Here is a 17298-nt window from a genome sequence, read left to right as displayed (position 1 = left end):
TGCACAAAACCATTATCTTCTTTGAAATAAGTTTAAAATTAGAGTATAACATAAAATACACCATGTCATTCATCTAATATAGGTACACCATAAGTACTCGGTATAGACATATATTTTTATACTTTAGGCACATTTCTAGATAAAAATAAGGTTTCTAGTCATTAGTTCAGGATATTGCAATTTCCATTCAGACCCTGTAAGATGTCTTGACAAAACTCTATCCTTCTTTTCTCTAAGTTTCATCGAGATGGTTTTAAAATGTTTCTCGCCTGAGAAACCGAAGCAAATATCAGCTTTTACAAGTACAAGAACAGATGCAAAATATCAAGGGTTCAAAGTTAATTAAAAATAATAGAACTTGTTAATATTAAATTATCAATGTTGCAGGACTTCGAATTAGCTTAAATCTGCTGAATATTGTACGAAATTGGAGGAACACATGAAATCAACAGAAATGTGAATATTGTTTTGTCATTTATGAATCATAGTAATATACAGTTTTATTTTAAATAGGTGTCATTTTCTCGGATAATGTAAAAGTCGTGACGGCTAGGATATGAAGACCTCGTCTGAAGATTTCTCCAATGAGGTAATTATATCCCCTCTAGTTTGTATTGGTTGATATATAAAATTCTTTATTCATTATGCTAATCATACGTGACGCGTAAAGTAAAGGGAACTGCTATTAGAATAGCTGAAGTCTACGTGCATGTAACGGTGTAGACATTATGTATTTTCTTTTAGAATGCTACCTATTCCTGTTAATTACATCTCAACAATTAATAATCTAGACCTTAAGGTGGCATCATTGCGTTAGTTTTTCTACTCTAATTTACTCCTTTTTGTGACCGCAGCTCATCTTAATAGTTTCATCCTTAAATTTTTTTCGTTTTCAGTTTTATACTTTACTTGAGGATGGCTAAATTGTTATCCAATCCGCTAAGGAGCGACCTAAATCTGAGCAATAAATTTTATGATCCTGGGTGAAATAAATGACCCAGCGTTTATATTAACTGCAATAAAGCAATAAAAAGTTCCATCCAGCCCCTCAAAAGCAATCATAATTTGAAATTCAGTAATCAAAGTAATCAGAATAACTCTGAAAATGACACATGGAAATCTGCTTCACACAAAAAGCATAAATAAAGTGTTTTGAATTATTTATAGTGCTTTTGTGATAGAATGTAACTTATGGGTTCAATTGAAAAAGATATTGAAATTATAAGCCTGAAATAAATATAGTTTATTCAGTTTTTTTATAAGCTGTCACGGTAGACACTTTACCGTCTCGGAGAGGGCGAGCGCGAGGTCGCCGACGCGATTTCAAATCGTCGTCGCCCAACCTAGTTCACACTTCGTCCGCCAGAAGCCGCTTGCGGCAACTTTGAGAGCTAACTCAAAATTTGGCCGCCAGGCTGCAGCTTCAGTCGATCGCTAATTCCGCGTCCCCAGTCGTGAAACAGGCGAACCATCATTCGTCCTCCGCTTGTACGTTCCAATGTGCGCGCGCGTTTTGTGGAGCTCGGTCTGCTCACGCCTGTGGTGTGTGGCGATCGCGAGTAATTTTTGCGTGTGAGGTCCGTATGAAAGATCGTCGGATCGGTTCGCCACTGGTTTATTTTAAAATCTGTGAGAACTTTGCGAGCTCTTGGACGCTTAACTCGTGAAAAATTCGTGTTGCGGATTATTTATCCCTGCTATTGTGTATCTTTGTTGTGGAAACTTTCCTGTCATACGCAAGTGTGTCTTTAAAGTAAGGTGACGATTGAAACGCTCTTTGGCAAGGTGTTATATCAACTTGAAAACTTTGGGAATACATTGGACTCGAGTTCAGCACTCGTGTGGAGATGCGACAATGCAGGCCTAAAACTCATGACGGACCTCGAGGAAATTAAGCCCTGGTTTGGTTGAAAAGCCAATCGAAAATTCATGTTTTTGTGTATTTAACCGTGAAATTATCAAATGATTCGCGGGTTGGTGTAAGGAATGACTCCAATAAATTTATCAGTCCTGAGTAATTACCCGAAACTTCTCCGTTGACCGTCGCTAGTGCTTCTAATTATCGAGTGAATGCTGTAATTGATAAGATGTAGAGTACCCCATCAAGAAACTTTAAAATGCCCCAAAGTGGTCCTAATAAAAATAGTCGTCAGGATAAGGAGTTGCTCGTGGCGAGTGCCCTGGTTGAGTTTCATATTGCCTCAGGGTGCCATTGGATTCAACGTGTTGAGGCAGTCTCCCAAGGCCTGGCTGCCACTTCTGCTTGCGTTTTGTTTTCCCCTACTCCGCACATCGTTTAAGAAAGTATTTGACCTATTCAAGGGTTGTGAAAACACATTTGAGTCTCTTTGAACCACGCCTTATTCACCTTGCTTGGGTAAGATTCGTGCTGCATTTGATTTTATTCAAATCACCTTTACGGCTACTGTTTGACACAAAGCGCTTCGCCGGGTTACATGGACTATCAACAACAAGATTGCCTGCGTCGATGCGTTTCAAAATTTGTTATTTCCAAGGGACTAGATTTGTGACTTGTTAAAGTGGATTAATCTAGGTAATTTCGTAGCATAGGAATATCAGCTTGTCAAGACGTGATTTTTCAGTGAAAAGTGCATTTGACGGGATATCTTTCTTGCTATATCCCAAACAAAACCTTCAGTGCAACTTCTTACGAATTAATCTTTGGAAATTATGCGTATAGAAGGATACTTTTGGGCAAGGAGGTTTTCTCGTGATTGCTGGGAATCTTTTATCTGATGAACTTCTGCTTCGTCGTTCCCTTTCCATGTAAAACGTTCCCGAGTTGGTTTTTGTTAATAGAAGTGTTGCGTGTGTGATCTCTCTTTAGGGAATCCTTTGCGTGCTGACGGAGGAGATCCGTTCGCAAAGTGGTGCCATATCCTCTTTTTACCGGTCAAGACGAATGGATTGAGGAGAAGGCAAAGGAAAGGTCGTTTACACACAGACTGCCCCATCATTTCTTCCTCCCAGTTAGGTGGGAGTTGGCGTGTGATGTGAGAATCTTCCGAACGCCGGGAATCTTTAAAAAAAAAAGAGGAAGAAGATCGGGACGTATCTCGGTGAATCTTTGTGTTTTGGGGAGTGTTTGTGCGACCCCAGCAAGAAGTGCCTTTCTCTCCCCGATCTGTCCCGTGACTTGCTCTCTCACCTCTTCCTCGGGTCGGACGTCCCCTTACCGCCGCTTGTGCTTCGTCTCCCTCGGCGACGGATGATGCGCTCCCGGCCGCGTGCAGCCGAGGAGGCTGCGTGAGATGGACTCCGTTGCCGCTGGAGGTCGCGGTAAGCTTATTTCTCCATTATTACCGCCAAAGTCACTAGCATTGTTTTACCACCAAAATAATCGCGATTTCTCAATGAATATAGCAATACGTATGGTTGGAATTCGTATCTTCGCGACACTACGGAAAGACTCTTATGCACTTCCTCCAGTTTGCAAAATGGATTTCTGGGAGCCTTGAGCGAAATAATGGCGGACGGATGATTTCCACCAGATAGTCATTTATTTGCAATTGCTTAAACTTCAAATATATGGCAGTACGTCCAGATATATATAATTTCTTATTCCATTCGATTTTCCCTTCCAAGCGATGGTGAAGGTAATTCTACGACAGATATAATGCCGGATTGCGCAAACTATTAGATGGGTATAACTACTCGTTTAATATTTCCATGATGATCTCTCAAAATTCACTGGAAGCTGAAATAAAGTTTGTATATTAATTGGCACGTAACTAAAGAAACGGTAGAATGAAGGCCCTACTCTGGCCTCATCTATTTGGAAAACGTTTATACCAACTTTAGCTTATGATTTATTGCTCACATGCTCATAGTTATTGAAAGGAAGCAGATACTGTGTTCTTAAAGTTACATCTAATATTGACTCGGATCCGTGAGGGCGAACGTGAACTCCGAATTTTTCATCTTCGGAATGTTTTCCTACTTCATTCTGAAATTACTCCCTTGAGTTTAGCATAAAAGTACCTTTTCAATTATATTTGCGAAGGCTATTCTATTCAAATCAATCACCTTCGAATGCTGTGAGTCGCACATGAACGCATTCATTTTCAGATTGATTTGATGGGAAGGTAGCGCTACCTCCTTCCTCCTGTTTGCAAAGTGGATTTTTACGGAGCGTTGAGTGATGTTATGGAGGACGGATGGCTACCTGGAGACTTACATTATTGCGTGGTTTAGCATTTCAGAATAATTCTATTTTGTTGAATTCCCTTATCTTTAAATTTGATTTTTTGTTTTTCACTTCTATCGGCTATTCTTACCCAATGTTTTTAAAGGAAACCTTTTGCAGTAGTAACCATCGGTTTAGGTGCGGTAAATAGAGAGGTTTCCCACATATTTTACCAAATTAAGCAGAAACCATAATATAATTTTATGTTGAATTTGTCTTGATAGTTCACTTGTGAATCAGAATGAGACGTTCTCTACGCTGGCATCATTTTTTTTCAAACCTTTCCTTTACTAGGTAGTGGCTTTAGCAAAAAGATAACAAAAATCAAATTATCATTAATATGGGCACAAAGTGATGTGTCCCAAAAGTGGTACTTAATTTTGAGACTTAAGTCAGTGGGGACTTAAACGATTTACAATTTCTTATTTATGACATATATCAGGAGGGTATTTCTAGTTTCATTTTGGAATTGATTCTAGAAATCGAATCTGAGAGAACATATTCAATTAAATTGCGAATGTATTCCACTCTAATCAATAGCTTTGGAGTGTAATGCTTTTTTTCTGGTTGAAAGTATTTTTTTGCAGTGAGATTTTGTGGGATAGCGTTGATTCCTCCGTCAAATGCTGGTTTGGTATAGGTAATCGTTAACGTAATTTCTTAGCCTTGAAGAAAATATTTTTTTTGGAACACGTTTAGAGATTTTCAATGAAGTTATACGCACCTGTGGAAATTACTACTGAATTTCTTTAGAATTAGAGAATAAATCTAAATTATAAATATTTGAAATTTTAGTATAAAGAAAGGATTTTCCATTGATAAACTTGGTGCATGTTAGGTTAAATTTAATCGATGATGACATAATGTGTTTTAAAATATTTTTTCTCTGTTAATTGTTTTCTTCCTCTTACATATACTATGTAATCATTTGCATGAAAAATCAGGAAATATTTAAACAAATGTGCTTTGTCGTTCAAAGTGTCCAAGTGGGAGTTTACCGTGTGAAGATTATCCACATTAAGTCATTTCCAATGGGCTAAGTTTTAAAGATGATTCATCAAATTATATCTTCAAGTTCACATTTTACATTCATAATTGCTAAATGATCAAAAGATTATTTGCCCGAACAAATTTTTAGTTTTCTGGAAAACCGGTCAGAATTGTCATTTGGCGTATGAATATTCATGCATTATAGGAAAAGTTAGCAATTAGTTTTTTACGCTTTTTATGCAGTTTATTGTTGAGGTCACTGGGTACGTGCGTAAAAAATTCTCGGCTTGATTCATTTATGATAGGTAAGATCCTATTTTTCGCTGTCAGCTCTCACCGCTCCCGTTGTTTTCCTCGCTGAAGAAGACGGCCATGTCAGCTGCTAGTCTTTCTTCAATTGGTCTGGAAAAAATGGGAAATTGAGGTGCATATTTTTGATCACATTTATAGGAATTTTGGACGTTGATGGGTGGGATTGGTGAATGATACGTGGTACTGCGCTACAATGATTTTCTGCTCCGTAGTGTGCCGTTAGGTGTCTTTTGCAAGTTAGTGCCGTTTGTGATGCACTGTCGTTTTGTGAAATGCTTTTTCAATCCGATTTCAATTTTAAATTCAAGTAAAATTTGATACTGCAGCTGCGTACATCGCATTATTCTGCTTGTATTTCTGAGCATCTCTGAAAATACGAATTCGGCACGTAATAAGGACTGACAGGGGGTTCCGTCTCTTGGTTCTCAACTGCGGTCGCCGATAATCTTTGTTCATTGCGCTCGCCACACCAAACGGTTGTAATCCCGTTTGCCTTCATTTCCTCTCCAAATTAATTAGCTGGTTTTCAAATTTTCAGTCGCAGATTTTGCGTTCTGTTTGATTACCACATAGCGTTGAATGACGCTCACGGTACACGGAGAGCCGAAAAATGAATCGAATCGGTCCCATTTGATTCTTCATGACAATTCACTGTTGCCAATGACGAAAGTATTTTTTTTTTCTTTTTATTCGGTGATTATTTTCGCAGTTGGCTGTTTTCGATTGTCTGAGGCATGATGTCCGATACGGTACCCTATTTGTGGGACTCGGTGGATGGTCTTTTGTATCCTGGCCTCCTAGCCGTGGTTTCGTGGAACTCTCTGTGTTGAATTCGACTGTATTTTTAATTTAGTCTCTGTGATCCAAGGTTAATGAGCTTATTGGTGTCTTTCAGAGAAGGGTAATTTTACTTTATTTTGATATCTTCATCATTACCGGCAATTGAGAGGAAATTGAATCCTGTTCATCAATTATGAAAAAAAATACTCTGCGCGCAAGTTTGCTCCAAAAGCCAGATTTTTGAAAACAATGTAGAGTTTGCCTGCCGGACTTCAATTTGTTTTTAGATGATAATTGAATTATTGTTCATTTGGTGGAAATTATTTTACGTCCAGCTGAAAAAGCAATCAAGTATTTAGATGGGAAACAACGAGAATTGGCTTCTGTTATTTTTGACCCCATGATATTTTTGGCTTCCAGTGTTCTCGTTATGTTTCGAGAGCAGTTCAGCGGAGTGAGATTATTCATTTTTAAGAGAATTCAGAAAACGGAAGCCTTTTTTTGGCAAAGGGTTCGGTGCGCTTAGGAACGTACAAGGTTTTCCTTACCATTGATTAATTGCATATTTTTGAATTCTTTGAATTTAGCCTTCATATTGGATTTTGTGGCAGAATTTGCACTTATACTAGATCGAGTTTCCCTTAAAAGCGTGTTTCAGTTTTAAATACCATCCTATATTTCGTTGGGTTCGCTGTATTTTCCGAATATTTTTTAATATCCGTACATTTTTACCTCAGCCTAGGGGAACAGATCGTTGAATGCCTGTTAATTACTACTAACTCATACTCCAACTGTTCACTTTTCCTGCTCATTCATTCTTGCTCTAGCGATTACTATACATTATATCTATATTTATCTGACCGAGATGGTCTATAGAGATTCATTATATGCACGAAGGCCTTAATTTTATAAAACCTTCTCTTTTTAATGATGCTCACCCTGTCATTCTCCTCACGCAGCCCATCTTCAACAACTTCGTTTAATAACGCCGTATAAAAGGGTGATGTCTACCGGAGGCTTCCATTGAATGTGATACATCCTAAGAACATAGTTAGAGTCATTCATTCACATTTTTGTCCAAATTCTAAATAGTATTAAAGTGTTCGTCGCCAATTTCCTCCTCTTCGACACTTTTTTGTTTTTTGCTCTATCAGAATCCACCTTAGCACATGATAAATGAAGCATGACCGTATGAAATAGGTTGAGATTTAGCTGTTACCTGTTCCATGATTATATTACTAGCTGTTTTTCTTTTGCCTGAGGGGTCTCAGGTTCGAATCCTCAGTGACATCTATCTACTCCTCAAAGCAAACATTCTCGAAGCGCGAGGTGGCTCAGGGGAGGTACTACTGTATTCACTGCCCCGAATGTGTGAAATTCGTACTCCAGTGGTTTAGTCCGTGGGAGCTTCACTATCATCCATCTAAACCAATCTTACGGTTAAATCATTGAGAGAATGATTATTCAATACTTTTATTTTCCAAGAGAATTTTGCTTCCTCTATCGCCGTTGGTAGATATTTCCATAATCGGCAGTATTTCCATAGAATATTTACCATCAAACACTTCCCCTCACTTAGTGATTCTAAACAGTGTACGTTTATTTTTTTATGTATTTGAATCACACTGCTTTTAGCTGATGGATGAAATAAGGAATCCTCCAACTAAATTACTGCACCGTTAAAAAATCCCTCAGGCTTATCTCCTACGATCTTCGGGAACATTGATCGTTAGTTGTCCCTATGGCGGCAGGCACAACTATTCGTTGTTAATGAAATTAACACTTAAGGAAATCGGAGTTCTTTTACAGTGATTGGATTTGATTAATATCCATTCATTATTTAGTGGGCCGCAAACATATTCTGTAGTATTTTAAATATTTGCATTCATTTTTATCCTGCAAAAAATAACTTTCGCTTGCATACTCCTAAACTAGGATGCTTTTTTGGTACCTATTTTCATCTGTACTAATCTAGTAAGTATCGGGTAGGCAGTCGCAGAATGTGTGGAGCAGAACTTATGAGACTTCACTGTATTATAGGCTTTAGTGTTAAAGATATTATTATCATCAGCATTGCTTTTGACTTTTGATATTTGAGGTTAGCTGAGCTGTTACAATGTATTCCTCGGATAATTTTATTATGTATCTATGTTTCATTCATACCAATGGTTGGCGAAAGAATGGTGTTATTTTAAAGTACCTATCCCAGAGTAAAGGATATTTAGGTTTGATGATTGTACTTCTGGTGTTTGTGTTTTATTTCTCACTTGCCGGACTGAATTGTTCCGATTAATGTAAAATACCTATTTACAAACAAATATTAACACGTACATATTTTGCCTATTAATAAACTCCATCAAAATTTTGTCTAAAGAATAATTTTCCGTAAAATTGATGTCGTGAAACATCCAGGAAAATTGAAAAATCTGGAAAATGTGGAAAAGTCAAAGAATTATAAGTTTTTTTCTAAGCAGTACATATCTCAATTTTATCTTAGTTTCATAAATACGCAGTAAATTTGATGAGTGTGCCTAAAATTTGTATGTTTTACCGATTTAAATCATCACTTTAAATTTTATTTGCTTTCCCAAAGTAGTACTTCTTAAGGATTATGTCGCGGAAAATGACCATCTTTGGCCGGGACACGTCATAAAATTTCTTTTCGACAATCCTTTAAAAAGTTTATGCGAAGGCTTCCATGGTGTTGAGAAATAAATGGCGACATCTTCTTGGGTTCCCAACTGTAATCGCCGTTTACAGTGACAACAGTTTCCACCCGGATCATCACCTTTTCGACCTGGAGACGCCTGATGGAACGAGGTGAAACTGTTTACACTATAAACAACGAACACGGTTCGAAACCACAGAAGACGCTGCCCTTAAATAGTGTAAAAACCTTGAGTATATGAGGTTCAAATTAAAATAAATGGACTACCCTATTGTTCGAAATCGGCCGAATGTACGTGAAGGCGAAGGAGAGATGATACACGAGACGGATAGATACGACTGCATACCATCGGATTAATGTACTTGGAATAGGATTTTGCGCTTCTCTGCCGCCCTTCGAAAGCAGACAATGTGGAGTGGGGTGTCTTTTTTCCAGGCACTTACCATAAGCTGTGATCGGGCTACTTTTAGTTGGGGCGGCGTCATGGATTATCACGCATAAATACACAGTAAATTTGATGAGTGTGGCTAACATTTTTGTATATTTCATTAATTAAGTTTATTACTGTTTTTATGTAAGTTTTTAAAGTATTATTTATTATTAATAAGTTATATGTATGCATGTAAATTTGTTGCAAGCTTTTTATGTAAATTTTTATGTAAGTTTATGTGAGCTTTATCAAACGACCATTTTTGGCCGGGATATGTCATGAAATTTATTTTCTACAGTGTTGTAAAAACCTTGAATATGTGAGGTTCACATTAAGATAGATGAGCCACCCTATTGTTCCAAACCGGCCAAATGTAGGTACGTGCGGGCGAAGGAGAGATGATAGACGAAACGGATAGATAGGACTGCATACCATTGGATTAATGCACTTGGAGAAGGAAAGGGTTTTGCGCCCCTCTGCCGCCCTGGAAGGCAGGCAATGTGGAGTGGTGTGTCTTTTTTTCCAGGCACTTACCCTAACCTGCGATCGGGCTACTTTTAGTGGGGGCGGCACCATGGATTTTCGCGCAGAAGAAGACTACCCCTCTCCACTTCCTCTTCCATCCCTTTTACCGGTGTTAAGCACGCTCTTTTCCCCAGGATTTCAAGTGACTCTCGAGGCTTAGCGCCATGGCGACAGGAAAGACGGCACCCTTTTCCCACTACTCTCTTGATGTATCTTCCCGGAATCCGGGAGTATCCTAAGGGGTATAGTGGCATGAAGGGTCGATCCTTTTTCACTGGCTTGAAGGTCGTGAATTCACGCCCTACTGAGAGGACTAGAGTCACGCTACCCTTTTTTGCCGGACGATTTTCAAAATGCCCGAAAAAAAATTTCGCCCTAACGAATGGGCTTTCCCATTCCGCGCTTTGGCGTGTAAAATTGGCCAGTTGGAATGAGTGTGTTTGCCCAGGGTGAATTATTGGGCAAAAAATAAAATTGCCGAGGTGGTTTTCTGCTGGTATGTGTGTGGGAATATCTGCTATCATAAGAGTTAGTGGGAGGCGGAAGGGTTTGTAGTGGTCAGGCCAGGTGATTAAGTTTTATTATGAGACAGTGGAGGTGAGTGGCCCTCAGGATTTAATGGTACCTCTGTAGTTTTTTTTTCTGTTAATTTCTTCTGCTTTGTTTTTAAAATTGTTAAGGATGACTTAGATGTCACCGGATGTCATCGCGTTACGCTAACTAATTTATCTCATTCCATGCACGTCTACTTCTGCTCAAAATGGAGTCATCCACTCTCTGGGTCTCGTGCAATTCAGAAAAATTACTTTTTACGACAGGTATCGTTTCCTGGGTTGTATTTCAAACTTACCTAATGGCATCGTAAGTTTTTCTCCTGTCCGAATAAATGGTAATTTTCATTTTTACAATGGAAACTATAATTTCTTCTGTGAATGGAAGGTATTTAATATGTGTTAATGTTTTCTATTCTGCGAATAGAAAACACTTACTATGCAAATCGAGGAAAAATTAAGCTTTCTTACCAACAATATATATATAGATCTTTCTTTTCGAGTCCTTGTGAACATATTTTACTCTTTTAAATATTTTCACTCCTCCTTTTCCCTCCACATTAAAGTTATACTTTTATTGATTATAAATATATTTAATAGCTTTTGTACGGGATTATCCATTATTCGTTTCCCGTGAGTGGAACAGCTTTGTTTACTACTTAACTTATCGTGTATATATATGTTTTTTCCGGATTTTAGTGACGCTAAGAAGCTGCTTTTTTCAATAACCTCTTTATGTGAAATTCTTAAGATAGGGAAAATATGAATTAGCTGAAGTTAAATAAAAACAATCGTACGCTAAATATTTGTCAAATTTATCTCATCTTGTTGAAATTTTTTTCACAGCGAATTTGTTCTGCATTGGAACATTACAAGTAGATCTTACTTCAAGTTTTATTTTCGTAATGAGTTTACGATGTTTAAGATATTTCTCTTCATGTTATTGGCTCTTGGACTGATAGAGAATTAAACATTTCTGGCTCGACTTTTCCATCGGTTGATTCTACGCTAGTAAAAGAGTCGGGAATTCATTTTGAAAGAACAACGGAATAATAAAAAAAACTTTTTTATTTTGAGATGTACTCTGCTGACCGGTATTCAGAGGTTATTGCTCAGAAATGGTGTTAGATCAATTCTTCGTACTTGAAGGTAGGAATTTAGTGCTGTGCGGTGCGTTACAGCCGAGACTGAAATGAACATCTACTTAGATTGTTTTTACGAATAACAAGAAAAATAATGCTTCCGCGAGTGTATTATTTTTATATTCATTGCTTTTACAAAACGTTAGAAATCATAATTAAAAAAAGCAGTTCCTTGAATAGTCCGCGTCGTGGCTTGTTCTGAGACCTTGAGCTTTGTACTGAATAATTCCCTTTGGCTCGTCGAGATGAAGATGTAAGGGGATCGGGTCAAACAAAATGAATCACTGCTATGTCAATGTTGGCCCCTTGGTTTTTTCATCCATAAACCAACCATAATCTGCTGCGACCGTCTCTGCATACATGCGTCCGTTTTCTTTTTTCAAAAGACTTCCAACCTCTGCTGAGTGTAAGTTCCGCAAAACCGGGCCGCATTGCATTTTCTTTCCTTTGACCGCCCTTGCGCCTTAATATCAAACAAAATGCTCTAGAGATCGGTGAAATATATATCCGGGGTTGTCACCGCAAGTGACCCCAACCTGGTTCTTTACTGCCGTCGTTCGCTGCTCATTCAGCCTTCTTCTCTCCCCCTTCCTGTTCTCTGCCATTTCTCCCGGTTTTCCACGCCTCGGGTGTAAGACCGAGTTTTCTTCATTTAAAATCTCAGCCCCGTTTTCTCTCTCCTTAAATTCTCGTAATCTTGATGAATTAATTCTCGGAACTTTCGCGGAATTCGTTGTCCTATTTCGTGCCCGTAAAGAGTCAAGAGAGCAGCTGGTTTGACGTTGGCCTTTTAGATTCGGATTTTTGACCTATGGATTGGCCATAATCGGGTCATTTTCCAATGAAATTTCAATGGTTTTCATTTTAATTTGTCATCGGTCGTTAGCTTTTACTGTAGTTAATTGTATGTTGACGACGGAGTCAATTTTTATTTAGGTTTATGAATTACATAATGAATATGGTATTAACTTGAAAAGCATTTGATTTAGGGAATTAAAAGCTGAATTTAGCAATTGTAATGAACAAATAAATTGCCTTTGATCTTTCCGTTTATCATAATTTCAAATTGTTACATGAATCACAGTTTTCGCGCAAGGTTAATTAATTACCTGTGTGCATAAACGTCCAGTGTTATTAAATTATTGTCATTCGTTAACACGCGGAAATTGATGTATTAAATGGGGAAAAGTCATTCTATTACAAAGTCAATGTTATGTAATAACTAGAGGATAGTTAACTAGTCTAATGAGAAACCATTGTGTGTTTAGAACGTCCCCTTTTGATGCTGAACGGCTGCAGAGTAAATTATATTACCGTTTCCAAATTTTATGTGAGATAACCATGATTTTCTGATCGCTTTTATTCTTTTATTGCAAATCATTTGTCGGGAAAATAGTTTTACGCGACAATTTGGTTTAGCGTATGCGCTAGAACTTTGCTCTTATATCTGGCATGTAATATTTTCATAAATACTTGTTATCCGTTCAGTCTAGTGTTACACTCAACTTAAATACTTCTTCTTCTGTTTTTGTTTCATAAATGGACAGTTCGGTGTCAGAAAACATGCGGACTTACAACTAAAAAACTAATTTTCATGCCTTTGAGTTTTATAAATCATTGCTCCTCATAATTTTTTATTTCTCTATCCTTACATTTTAGAATATATTTATTTATAGCTATATTACGGCTTTGCAGTGCTGATTTTATTGGTGATAGGAGTATAACAGCTTTCAATAAGATAGATTTTGAATTTCAGTCTTAGAAGCAATACTTAAGTCTATAGATTACAGTTTTATTTTACTGTCATTACGTTGGGAAAGCGTATAAATTCCGGAGGATAGCCTGTCGATATTTTACCTTCATTTTTCAAGATTTGACTGATCCTCACCCCAGGTGTCTCTTAGCTATTCGTCTTTCCAGCAATTAATTACTCATTTACTGAGCAATGAATCAACTTGTCCTGAGAAATGAACCAATCAATTAAAGTGGCAGTCCCTTATTGATGGCATATCATTGAGTGTCAAATGAAGCTGAGGGAGCAATACGTTTTAATTAGATATGAATGGTATCTTTTGCGATGCCGGTAATGGTTTTAATGGAGATTCTAAGACGATGAAATGAAAAAAAAACATATTGGAAGTATCAGTGATCCAATATTATCAGTAGTAATAACTATAGATAAACCAAGTTTTACCTAGTGTAATCGTTTAAAGTTAAGAGTAACTCAGAGAGTTAAGAAGCCACAAAAAGAATATGGGTTACAAGAAAACACGAATTTTTTAGAGAGTGAAATACTTGTGAGAAAAAATAGAATGCCGCGTGATGATATGACTATGCAAAACTCTTTGAAATGAAAAATAAAATCGTATATCTTTTTTATTAATAGCCATTAGAAAAATTCTGCTGGACTAGGAATCGAACCACGGATATATATGGCTTCCGTGGGGTCAAGAAGCCACTACGGAATGCGGCTTACCTTTAGATATTGGCTTCTTAGAAGCAAACAGTCCCTTGGATTGCCAGCCTCGATTAACCGCAAGGGCCTAACATCCAGCACCATTGAACGTCGGTAAAATTACCATGGGAATTAAAGAAAGAGGATAGCGTAGTGGTCTGCACAGTGGCTTGGAAAGCTAAAGGTCCGTGGTTAGTTTCCTGGTTCAGGAGAATTTCAAGTGAAATTTTACCGCCTTCCACGAGACAGGTTTGAAATAAATATAATTTCCTTTATAGTTCATGAAAATGCAACTATTTACGACAAATTCACGTCATCGTTCCATAAATAAATCTGAGGTAAATATATCATTGGTTTTGGTCCATTTTATTTTTGCACACTTCGTTTTAAATAGGAAGATCAGACCAAAGTATGATACCTATAAGTGGAAGAACCAGCAACGACGAGGTTCGCCACGCGACGCGACTGTATTCAGCGGGTTGAATCAATCGGTTCGTTCACCCCAAGTCCGTTCTCTTACTCTCTGATTGAGATGAATCGCTGTGCACTGCGGTGGTTATTACACTCAGGTGAGTCATATATCCATTTCGACATGCCTCGGATTCCTCGTCAACTCGGAACGCGGCCCTCCATTCACGACTTCACATAGACCAGTAAACACGTTACCAACCGGATATTTTCCAACCCCACCATCCCCATGCACCAAGCGGGCGAGACGACGCCGTTACGAATCGCGGTAATTCTTGTCCCAACTCTCGTGAATCATCAACATAACAATCCGTGCGTCTGTTGCCTCGGAAGCGACGGAGCAAGGAGCCCGTACGGGTAATTCCACGGATACTCAGACTGGATTTGACCCTATGTATTTTGTTGAAAATTGGTAGGTACTTTTGGCCATTCAAATAATGGATACTATTTGCGAATACTGAAAAATACTGCTGAATACCGAGTATTTTCAGAATGGCGGTGTTTCGCTGTAATTAAAATTTCCGATGTGTATTTTTTGGAAAAGGAATCAACGTAAATGCATTCCAGATAGCGTCTCATTTCCAAAAGGCATTGCTTGAAAAATCCGAAAATGTTGCTAAAATATAGTTTTAGGAATGAAATGGCACAGCAAAATTTTAATTGATTCTATTGTACGGGGACTAGCCTCAGTGATAACAGAGTCACTCGCAATGCACAAATGTGCGAAATTCCAGAGAGCAAAAATCATTCGCTCGTCGCATTTCATATTTCCATGGACGCCTGAATGCAAATAATTTGTCCTCTGTGGGATTCCACACATAAGTTAAATATTTGAAATATTGTATTTTTAAATATTATTAACCTTTTACATTTGTTTATAAAGAAGTATGAAATCTATTTATATAATAATGAACATTTGAGGAGAATGTTCTTCGGTTTAAGAGAGGAAAGTTTTTTTGAATCTCTCGGAGCAATGCATTTACGCATTTGCTACGCATGCGTACGGAGAGATGCCCGGGACAACTAGCAACCTCGGCGTCGTTGACGCTCGTAACCTGCCCTTTTGCATGCGAGTCTCATTTACGTGACCAATACGTACACAGACACATACACAGGCCGAGTACTCGCCCTTTGTCTCATGCACAGCCGAGCACTGTCGAATTCATCCCGTGCGAATACCTGCGTCCACTCGAATGGACAGCGGGGTTGGAGGAATATATAGGGTATAGGAGGGGGGAGTTGTTTATGGAAACGCGTGATATTCCACGTTACTTATAGTGGGTGTGGATGAAAGGGTGAAGCTTGTAAAAGGGAATGTGTGTGTACGAAAGGGTAGTGGCATGGAGTGCCAGAGATAACCTCCTCCCCCACCCTCCCACATATGATGGCTCCAAAAAGTTTTTTATGGGCAGTAACTCGGTTGCTTCGGGGCTTCGTCGTTTGCCGCTACAGCGTTAAGGTAATTGAACTGAGTGAAGAGTGGTCGGATGGAGAGGAGGAGTAATGGAGATGGAGAGAATGGCAGTAGGGAGAGGGTAAAAAAGATAACGTGGGTTTTTGAAGGGTATCGTCATGTTTGTGCGCCGAAATATCATTGTGGAGTTACGAGGAAAGTGTCGCGGTGAAAATGAAATGAAGTGATGAAAATGAAATTGCGTATAGAAACTTGAGCCGTATTACCTACTTTAAAAGAACGTGAAGTGCCACGTTGTGAAGTTTTAACATTCATTATTATGTGAATGAATGGTTGACATTAAGCTTAGTTGCTGAGTTTAAGTTGATAAAGTTAAGCTTAAACCGCGAGAAAGTTTTCGTATAAGTATGATTTTTCTTGAGTATATTTTGAGGTGTGAAATATTTTTGGTTAGTGTTGATTTATCGGGGGCCACCCAGGGTTTTTGGGTTTTATTATTATGGTATTTTATGGACATCATGCATTTATTTTGTTTGTTTGACACTTGTTTCGCTCGAATGGGTTACTCAGAGTGGTAGAAGAGGGTATATATGTAACGAAATTATATTTAGAGGGATTAAGAGATAGTTGCTTCTGGATTTTCCTACTATCATCTGAAGATGTAAAGGGGAATATTTCTCGCGTAAATAGAAATGAGTTTAATATTTAAATGATGGTGGTATTATAAGAATATGAATGAATACACCAGAAGCCCATTATCCAAAATCCACGAAGCACCTATCCATGCCCACTTCGGGTTGAATCACTTAGTGAGTGAGGAAAGAGCTGTAGATTAGTAGTCTAATGGCGTGGAGCACCGACCCAAAAGACGGGAGAACTCATCGGATACCCACCAACAAAAATATTCAAAATACGGGGTAGTCCAGAGAAAGGAACTGGCCCTTTCAATCATCTTAGCCTGTATCGATGTCTAAATCGATATATTTAAATGACGCCGCAGTTGGTTGTAGGGGATATTTTATATAAAATGTAATTACTTACTATTGGATTCAAGAATTTTTTCATTGAACATGATTTTTGTTCAAATGGGTTATTTTCCTGGGTTAGGGAAGGAAGGGGTGAGAGCAAGGGTGGGCTAAAAAGAGTTGGAGTGTTGCGCGAAAGAGATGGTGCGAATTGGACGTGTAAGAGAAGGGAAAGGATTTTTGCGAGGCAATATAAAGGAAGCAGAAGAAGGCTTTCGCCAGTATGAAGAGAGACAGCGGAGGGAGACACTGTAACTTGCGTGGGAAGGCGAAAGATACGGTGATTTAAATGGTTGCGAGGTTCCAACTGGGCTAAGATAGAGAAAGGGGG

At 38.3% G+C, this 17298-nt stretch overlaps 1 protein-coding gene across 3 annotated transcripts in view; it reads left to right on the top strand.

The window, feature by feature from the left end:
• The first annotated feature begins 1487 nt into the window (after nt 1–1487).
• LOC124157683 (roundabout homolog 2-like) overlaps nt 1488–17298 on the top strand; it is a 984420-nt gene continuing 968609 nt past the window's right edge. For all 3 annotated transcript variants that reach the window (XR_006864642.1, XM_046532623.1, XM_046532622.1), the window contains exon 1: nt 1488–3300. The gene's annotated coding sequence lies outside the window, so the exon portion shown is untranslated. The remainder of the gene's footprint in view (nt 3301–17298) is intronic.

Source organism: Ischnura elegans, chromosome 4 (genome assembly GCF_921293095.1).
Source record: "Ischnura elegans chromosome 4, ioIscEleg1.1, whole genome shotgun sequence".
NCBI lineage: Eukaryota > Metazoa > Arthropoda > Insecta > Odonata > Coenagrionidae > Ischnura > Ischnura elegans.
Note: the sequence above shows the minus strand (reverse complement) of the source record. Positions and strands in the feature narration are given on the sequence as shown.